Below are 9,960 nucleotides of genomic sequence, written 5' to 3' on the forward strand. Positions count from 1 at the left end.
GCATCATCATTGCAAGTTCCACTGCAATTATTCTACAGTCATTTAAATATTTGATTTTCACCATATTACCCAATGACTTTTGCCACTATATTACTACGCACCATATGACCTCCCCATACTGATTCGTCGTTCATAGAGGAAACTCCACATGATGACAACCCTTTATGTATTTTTGACATTATTGGGAATTCATTTTTACAGAGCCAGTGCTCCTGGATTAAAACTATGTCATGAAAGTCACACAGTGTTCGAATATCATTAATAACTCTACAGTTATATGTGACCAGACTGACTGCCATGTTCATTATTTATACTACCTTCAAAATAATACCCCATTGGGCCACGAAGCAGGACTTAATAGTCGATGAGACACTTCCCGATTAGATCGACAACAAACGAGGAATATGTATCAAACTTCGATTTAAGTTTTTCACATGTTACTTCCAGTTTGATCGACTTCTTCAGGTAACTGCAAATGTCCTCCGACTTTGTGGTAGGTGCTAATCTAGATACGAATAACATGAAGGAAGGATTAGGGCGAACCGCTGTGATGGCGCACGATTCATCCACACTGGCTATTCCACCTGTCGGCTGAGGGCGCCTTCGTCTCCGGCTCTTGACCATTGTGAAGCCATTACCATCACGCACAGGTGCCACATTCACGGTCACCTCGGCAACATGCGGCTCCACTATTTCGAAACCACAATCGTTACTAAAAGGTGTTACATTCCTACTTACATCAGGTACAGTCGACTTCACTTTTGTTGCATAAGTGGTCATAATGCTCTCTTTTATCAGAGAGTGTTTTTCCACAGAACCCGTATAAGCGTGACTAGGCTGATTATAGCCCTTGTCCTGCTTCCCGTCTTCCAATACCATCTCATGCAAATCCTCAGATTGTACACTTCCAGGCCCGGCCCGTAAAGCCTGATTTTCAAAACAACTTTTCATGAAATTCATTTCGTTGCGTAGGTTTTTAACTCCTTGTATCAATTCATTTAGCTTTGATTGAGACCGTAGAAATGATTCCTTCAGCTGAAATACTTCTGATCTAACTAATTACATTCTCTGAGTCATTACGGAGACAACCACATGAGTAAGATCAATTGGTGGTAATTTACCCAGATCCTTGGCAACAAAACACGGCAGATTAATTACTGCAGCATCTGCGGACAGACATTTAGGACCGCCTCTTGTCGTGAGAAAACCATCACTGTTATAATTACCGGATCCAAAACGTTTCTTATTACAGTCAGAGCAAAGTTGAATATCACCATGGGAGCAAAATACCCGTTGAGACACTTCGCCACAGTCTTCACATCTAAGAGAACTCGTCGCAATCCACAGTCAGTTAACTGACACAACAACGTACACCGTTCAAAGCACACTTTAAATTGCCTAATTCACAAGCATTGAATAGTCTTTCAAACACTAACTCTTTCTAAGATGTTTATGGGACATTAATAAAACCATATACTCACCATCTACATCCAATAACTAGCGACTTTTGAAGAAATATTCGGGTTTTTTCTGCAGTGACACAAAGAAGGTAGGAGTCTGTTGAACAGCGCCCTCTAGTTTAGATATCATTCCTACGCTTTATACATTTAAAGCCCGAAAGCCCTTATAATGATAATTTGACAGATGTTATTTTGAGTAAAAACCTAAATTAAGCTATCAACAAGAGTGAAAATTGTAAAAAAAAATGTTCTGTGATTCGAACACTATCTGATAGTTATTAGGTATACTACTATAAGATTATTTAAAACCGTATATATATATATATATATATATATATAGACGAATATGGTAGCGCATAAGTGTTATACCAATGTGGTTTACAGCAAATCTCAAAGCGTGACCACAAGAAGGCGCCAGAGAGATTCGAAAACCAACCGTTTAGTCAAAACCAAAGCAGTTAACCAATTCGCTAGCGAGTTTGAAAGTTGGCTGCCCCAATACTTCAGAGACTTGCTGTAAAAATTACTTAACATACAGGTTTGCAGTTGTGATTTGTCGACCTTCCATCTATTGAAAAGGGGCGTTTTAACACATTTTCAGTCATGTAGAATTTGTGAATTGCACAGTGCGATTGTAACGCTGTCGGCTAGATAATTGCAAGACAGTTTCAACTTTACTTTAAGGTGAATTTTGATATTTTACTAATTCTATCTACTTACTCTCGGCTCATTTTTTTTTTGTAATAATTTAATTCAGAACAATCGTAAAAATGCTTGAAGATACCAAATCAGACAAAAACTTTTTTTGGACAGTAATACATTTATTAAATCATGTCGCAATAACCTTAACTGCATTACCTGTTACCATTATATATATATATATCATGTGCTCACGAGTCATCAACTGACATGAAGTTAAATAAACAATGAATTCAGCATAATACAATTACGATGTGTCAAAACGTACGCAATTAGGACAAACAGAAAATACATTTAGCGTTGGCTAGAGTCACAAAGCGGAATGGACACTGAAATTACCTAGTTTCGAAAGTCAATATCGGAACTACTTCGTCAACCGTTCCGGCGAACGCAACACGAGACTCAATCTTCAGCTCGTCGACGCTTAGACAAACACTATATAATGTTATCGCAGAATAGCAGAGAGTTTCTGCAAACGTTGCATAGAAAGATGACATGGTTCTTCCCAATGTCCATTGAAAAATACAATCTCTTCAATTTCGCTTGCCGTGAAACAATCTGTCTTGGAGAGCACATTACGAAGCAACTGCATGTGACATGCCACGATGTTGCAAAGGAATTTTGCCCCTAACGATTCAATGAAAATTGGAGACTGTTTGAAATTGATCTGTGACCCGTATTTATATTGGACAAAGACGCCTAAAGTTCTGGTAAATTTGTGCAAATTAAGTAATAAATATGCATGAACATGACCACAACATTAATCACGACTATAAAAAACTCAAACTGTCATTGCAATCAATTTATTGTTTTTTTTTCCAGATATTATTGAATAATCATGTTGCAAATCAGGAAATCAAAATTCCTGACAAATACAATCAACGCGGTATAAACGATCATTCTGTGTACCAAGTGTCATTGTAGTTGTTCTTCTGATATTGATGAATACATACGTACAGGTTGACGACAATGACTCCATTTTTATTCTTTGCTAAGCAGAGTCAAAAGGTTGACCAAGGGTGGGGTTTGAACCCATATGACAGTCACAAACGTTTGAACATCTAACGTCTGAGTTGTTTGAAATTTGAGACCAGCCGTGCAAAAAAATTAACCCTCTTTTTTGTGGCGTAAGTTGACCATTGTTTGCTTTGAGCTTACCTACCATCATTACAAAATCACTGTCCATATATATTTAAATGGCAAATGAATGTTGGAATAAGATTTCAATATAGATGATAAGACGAAATACTGATTGAACGACTAAAAAGCCATTTATTGAACAAAACTCTCGCAGATTATCATTGTTGAATTTAAAACAATACTTCAATGTCGAGTTTTATGAAGCAATAAATAAAAAACACAATGTTTGACCGTGAAATGAATCATGGTCAGCAAAGTAGCCACCAGTTAAATATTTTGAGGTTGATCAGCAAAACAAATTTATGGACATTGATGTCCCGTAATGATCAATATATAACCAAGTTTGAACAAAAACCATATATATATACGACCAAGATCGATTTCAGCATGGCAAACATTCTCGCTTTTATTTCCAAGAACTAAAATTGTCGCTATTTCACCATTACATCTTAAATTGGATTGGTCACAAGGTAGTGTTAATGATGAAGACAGCAACTACAACTAAGTACGACTACAACAAGTATCATTATACTATCATACATTATCATTACTGGGAAGGTTAATAGTAAAAAAAACTATACAAGTAAATTTTCATGGCATAATAGTAACAAAACATTGGTTATAATAATGATCATTTTCATTTTCAGCCACATTTTAAATAATGTTCATCACTAACAAATCGGAGTTAAAGTAAAGATTACTCGAACATTGTACCCACAGTAGTCAAGCCTAAGAAAGACTGTTAGGCCATAATATAAATCTTCACTTTCTGCAGTGCCTCAATTCAGCTGCAGAACAATACCATTACTTAAAGCAAACAACAAAATAACAACAATAACATTGAAACATTTTCGAATGACACTGTTTAGCATCACTGTGCTTATGATTGACTGATCGGGTTTAACTGCCATATAAATTCAAATTAAGGGAGTGGAAGAAAAATATGTTACCATTACTCTTCTGTCTTTCTTAGATATTTGAAAATATAGAAGAAAATATAGAAGTTTCTTTCAACATTGAGAATATACTGTGTGTTATGTCAGGGCAACAACAGTGCACTATGGGTCATCGTATTATCCATGGGGCGGTAAATATACACTGGCCAGTTGAATGCATTTAAAAAAGCAAACGTAATCTTAACACAAAGGTAATTTTTAAACACACACGTAATTTTTAAAATACACAAGTCATTTTTTAAACACACCATTGCGAAATACACAAGTCGATTTTAAACACACCTCATTTTTAAACACATTTAACACAGATTGATTATTTAACACACATCATTTTTAAAATACACACGTCATTTTAATACACACATCAATTGTTTTAAACACACATGATGTTTATATGATGTTTTAAATATACACACCATATTAAGACAAAGTTTGTCTATAAATAACCGTTTCTTATTTCTACATATTGCTTTGAAATTGTTACTATTGATATTTGAACGTCTGAATTTGTTTTAAGCTTTTTTATTATTCTAGTTTAGCTCTGCTGAACAAATTATCCCACCACATTGGTTTGAGTTGGTTCCGGGTACAAGATCTATTTGTTGACTTAATATCCGATGCAGTGTGATCAAATATTTCACCCAGTACATGTATGACTTGTTCGTGATTGTTCAGTGCGATATATTTAGAGGATTCTGCAATCTCTTGTTGCGTATATTCGTTATTCATACAACTAATTAATTATTCAAGGCCAGGGATTTTTCAGTTGAAACGAAACCGAGATGTAGTTTTCATTACATTTACAGCTTTTGTTTGGAATGGGTTAGAATAAGGGAATTTAAATTTAAAACAAATTTTAAGATGATCAGATGCATTCAAAGTAATATTTGACAGATTATCAATTCTAAAGATAAAATGCAATAGTCATCTACACTAATGCAAAACACGTGAAATCACACAGATACTGACCAGAATTTTGGCGGGGTCACCGAAAAGTCTACAGGTTAGACTGATGTTCGTCAATAGGAACGTTCCATTCCCAGGAGAAGTATGTTTTGCACATTTGCTCACAACAATGCTTGTTTTTTAACTTTGTATACTATTTAATTTCTGTTTCAATTATTTCGTCTTAAGTGAGTGCTTCAAATCCAAATGCAAATTGATTTTTGTTATTTCCAATGAATGCCTACTTACACCCCTGTGTTGAAAATGGTTTGTTTGCTATCAGCGCAATTGAAAATAGTAACAAATCTTTAATATGCTGGTAATAAATTGTAGTACCATATAACGTCATCAAAATATAATAAATTATTTTTCAGGTAATTTTTAAACACACACGTAATTTTTAAAATACACAAGTCATTTTTTTAACACACACTATTTCGAAATACACAAGTCTATTTTAAACACACCACATTTTTAAACACATTATTTAACACATATTAATTATTTAACACACATCATTTTTAAAATACACACATCAATCGTTATAAACACCACACGATGTTTTAAACATACACACCATATTAAGACAAAGTTTGTCTATAAATAACCGTTTCTTATTTCTACATATTGCTTTGAAATGGTCAAGTTACTATCGATATTTGAACGTCTAAATTTGTTTTGGACTTTTTTATTTTTCTAGTTTAGCTGTGCTGCTCAATTTATCTCACCACATTGGTTTGGATTGGTTCCGGGTACAAGATCTATTCGTTGACTTAATATCCGATGCAGTGTGATCAAATATTTCACCCAGTACATGTATGACTTGTTCGTGATTGTTCAGTGCGAAATATTTAGAGGATTCTGCAATCTCTTGTTGCGTATATTCGTTATTCATACAACTAATTAATTATTCAAGGCCAGGGATTTTTCAGTTGAAACGAAACCGAGATGTAGTTTTCATTACATTTACAGCTTTTGTTTGGAATGGGTTAGAATAAAAGAATTTAAAATTAACACAAATTTTAAGATGACCAGATGTATTCAAAGTATTATTGGACAGATTATCAACACTAAAGATAAAATGCAATAGTCATCTACACTAACGCAAAACACGTGAAATCACACAGATACTGACCAGAATTTTGGCGGGGTCACCGAAAAGTCTACAGGTTAGACTGATGTTCGTCAATAGGAACGTTCCATTCCCAGGAGAAGTATGTTTTGCTCATTTGCTCACAAGAATGCTAGTTTTTTTAACTTTGTATACTATTTAATTTCTGTTTCAATTAAAAATGGTTTGTTTGCTATCAGCGCAATTGAAAATAGGAACAAATCTTTAATATGCTGGTAATAAATTGTAGTACCACTATAACGTCATAAAAATATAATAAATTATTTTTTCAGCCTTTTAAATTACAGACACCTATAATAACTGTTTGTTTTCGGTTAAACAAACCTCTACCTTGTTGTTTTACCTCGACTTTTTACGAACACTAATTTGTCAGAGAACAAATCATTATAGCCAGACAGAGAGACACAATAATTGGAGGATTAAAATAAAACAAAAATGCTAAAAATATTTAAGTTATGACGCATAGTAGTTATAATGCCGACACTCAGGTAGGTCTGTGAAATAAACATCAATTGGGTTTGCAAGTTGTGACTGTCTCCACTACGACAATACAGGTTAGATTTGTTTTACGTTGTCTAAAGCTATGTATGTGAGTCTACTATTGGTTGCCATGTTTTGTATTCATCTGCTAGACAAATCTGTCAGTATCCGAATTAGTGAGTTGAATTATTTGCACATATGTAATGAGTGGAACTCGTGACTGTACACATTTTACATATTGTTTCTTCAGCTCTAATGTACTGAGTAATTAGTGCTAGTTCGTGTTTTGTGGTTACAGTATTGGCAGTCAATGCTTTGCATGTCCGGTATGTAGAATAGATCATCTGAATGTTAAGATAGGTTTGTATTTAAGCGTCATTCTATAAATCCTAGTAAGTAAAACAACAGTGTTTTACACCATTACACTTCTACTGAGAGATAATTTAAATAGAAATAAAAACATATTATGTTTCACAGTTTACTCGATGAAAATGTATTAATGCTTCCACGTCTATATTTACATATTACAGTGTAAATACATCTATCGATATGCGTGTTAATCTATTCCGTGAAATTATTTCTAAGAGTAGTGTCCTTAGAACAAAATTCTTTGTGGTCGGTATCTTTCATGGTTATGTCTGTATTATTTGAAAAAGTAAGGTCAAGACCAAACTCATATTCGTGGCCGCACCGTTTATATAATGATCACAAATTAGATACAATTATATTTGACATAGACAACAGTTGAAGCCAATAGGCTAATATATCTTTCAATTACTTGTCTGTATATCTCATTTCTTTTCACTTCCATGATGCGATACTAATCTTACAGCTTTAGCAAGAGTGACTGTCTCATGATTTGTCATACCCGACCGTTAAATATCTGGGCTCAACAGTACAAACTTCTGCCAAATGACCTGTCTCATTCTCATTCACCTTGGGACAATATAACATCTCAGTTTATTTGGAATTGGGATCGACCCTTGTCCCCAGCTACATGGCGTGACTGATAATGTTGTATTTGTGTTTTACTTGAAACTTATTTATTTTACTTGACGTAAAAATGTCTGCTACGACCAACATCCTTCGCCCATCGCATCTGTCTTACATTTAATAGTGACATTTGATAACAGACATTTGCAAGATGGTTGGTAAAAACGTAATCAAATGACGTCAGAGTACGGCAGCCTATAAACTGAATTTTTTTTATTTATTTCTAGAAATTATGTTGGTATCACTTTCACTGTGGGGTGTGATCATGATAGCAGTTACATCAAATGCTCACGATCACCCTTTGACAAATTGAGTACTATTAGAATAGACCCTCACAGCATGTGTTGAACTGTTTTGAAATAAAATACACTAAAAAAGGAAGAAATTCATACTGTGTAATTAACAACACTTTCTAATATTCCGTTCTAACAAGATTGTAATTATTATTATGTTTTATATTAACTAAAATACGTTGTATATATTGACATACATTGTTTTACAGGGAATTGAAGCGGTGCCAACTGACAATTGTCAACAATGCACGGTCTCGGCAATTGAAGACGCGTGGGTTCACAATGTTTGTAAACTTGTGGTGAATATCTTACGATGATTATTTATATGCTAACATACACTACAATAAGTAAAAAACGTAGCAAAATATTGTTCAGCTAGCGTTGGGGTTGGATTTTATGATGGTTTAATTATTGTACAGTTTATTTACTCCATTTTAATATATAATATCATATTTCACACTATATAAACTTAAAACCACTCGCTAATGTTAGTATTAAAACTGCTATAGTGAAATTTTATATAATAATACTACCTGAAATAATATACAAGTCATATACAGAGTAATCAATTTCTGTGGAATGTAAGAAAACATCTGTTGTAAATAGTCGTATATGCTTGCTATTGCGTTTCGAAATTTTCTTCTCAGATTCATTAATCAATGTTTTCTGTTTACGTATAGGATTGCCCAAAAGCCATCGCCGAGCAAATCGAGTTAAAGGCGACGCTCCCTGAAGAAGAGTCAATACGTGATAGAATGTGTTTGATTCGCAAATATGATGTGTATACCATCTATACCTGCGAGTATTACTCTGATGATCCTAATATTGTTGATCATGTGATTCAAGCTAGTACATAGAAAGACGGGAATAAATTATCCTTCTGCCAGTTATCATAGTTATGTACTTTCAATTGCGTAGTTTTCGATAACTTTAACATGTATACGTGATATCAGCATCGGGATGTACTCCATTGGTGTTAGACGCAGTTGATAGGCCTTGTACACAAAATTCAAAATGAAATGAACCTTATGAAGTAAATCAAAAAGATGTTTTTATTTTAATTGTTAACCTTTATAAATTCTTGACAGAATGTTATTCAACTCGACTGAAAGTAATTCTTCCAAATTTAGGTCTTGTGCTACGTACACTTTAGCATACTTCATATATAAGATTAGAAAAAATTTAGGTTGGGAATTATTGGGAATAATTTCATATTATGAGTATCATGACAGAACCCCACACTCTCCACGTGGCTTTCGTTGCGTATGGAAGTTAGTTTCACGAGTGATGCGATGTATCCTGCTTAGCTCGTGAAAGTACGGCCGTACTTCTATACGCAACGATAGCCACAGAGGAGGTGTGAGGTTCTGTTATTATTACAAATGTTTCATATTTGATTATTTCATATTAAAGTAAGAACGTGCAACAAACCGGGACGGAATTTAGATCGGTAACCCCATTGTCCATTAATATGTTCCTAGATAGTGTTACGCCCTAGTAGCGCGTGTCAGTGTAGAACGCGTGTCTGCGTGAAAATAAAATAATCAGACGTCTAATCTGAGTCACTGTCCGAATAAATAACTCGTTGACGTTTAGTTGGGACACCGACAGAACTTTAACTGGACGACTAAGATATACAGTTTATGTTGAAGTTAAAAGTTTCCCCATAGAATTGTGCAATTGCAAACATGCGGTACAACTGTGGTACTCCACTGACGGGATGACTTTCGTCGACAGTGGTTGTCGCTAAGCTGCACGCTACAACTTCGTTTGTGATCTTGCTTGCTGGTCGTGAATTGAATGAGTCTTGGTTATCGGTTAAAATGTTGCCCATTTGGCATTGGTAATCTTTATTTGGAACT

At 34.4% G+C, this 9,960-nt stretch overlaps 1 long non-coding RNA gene across 1 annotated transcript; it reads left to right on the forward strand.

Annotated features, from left to right (window-relative positions):
* The first annotated feature begins 6,793 nt into the window (after positions 1–6,793).
* LOC144344785 (uncharacterized) lies at positions 6,794–9,159 on the forward strand. Its single transcript, XR_014929479.1, has 3 exons — positions 6,794–6,886; positions 8,308–8,397; positions 8,779–9,159. It is a non-coding gene; the product is annotated as an uncharacterized LOC144344785 (long non-coding RNA).
* The last annotated feature ends 801 nt before the right edge of the window (positions 9,160–9,960 follow it).

This window comes from Saccoglossus kowalevskii, chromosome 5, assembly GCF_978046115.1.
Source record: "Saccoglossus kowalevskii chromosome 5, keSacKowa6.1, whole genome shotgun sequence".
NCBI classification, from domain to species: domain Eukaryota; kingdom Metazoa; phylum Hemichordata; class Enteropneusta; family Harrimaniidae; genus Saccoglossus; species Saccoglossus kowalevskii.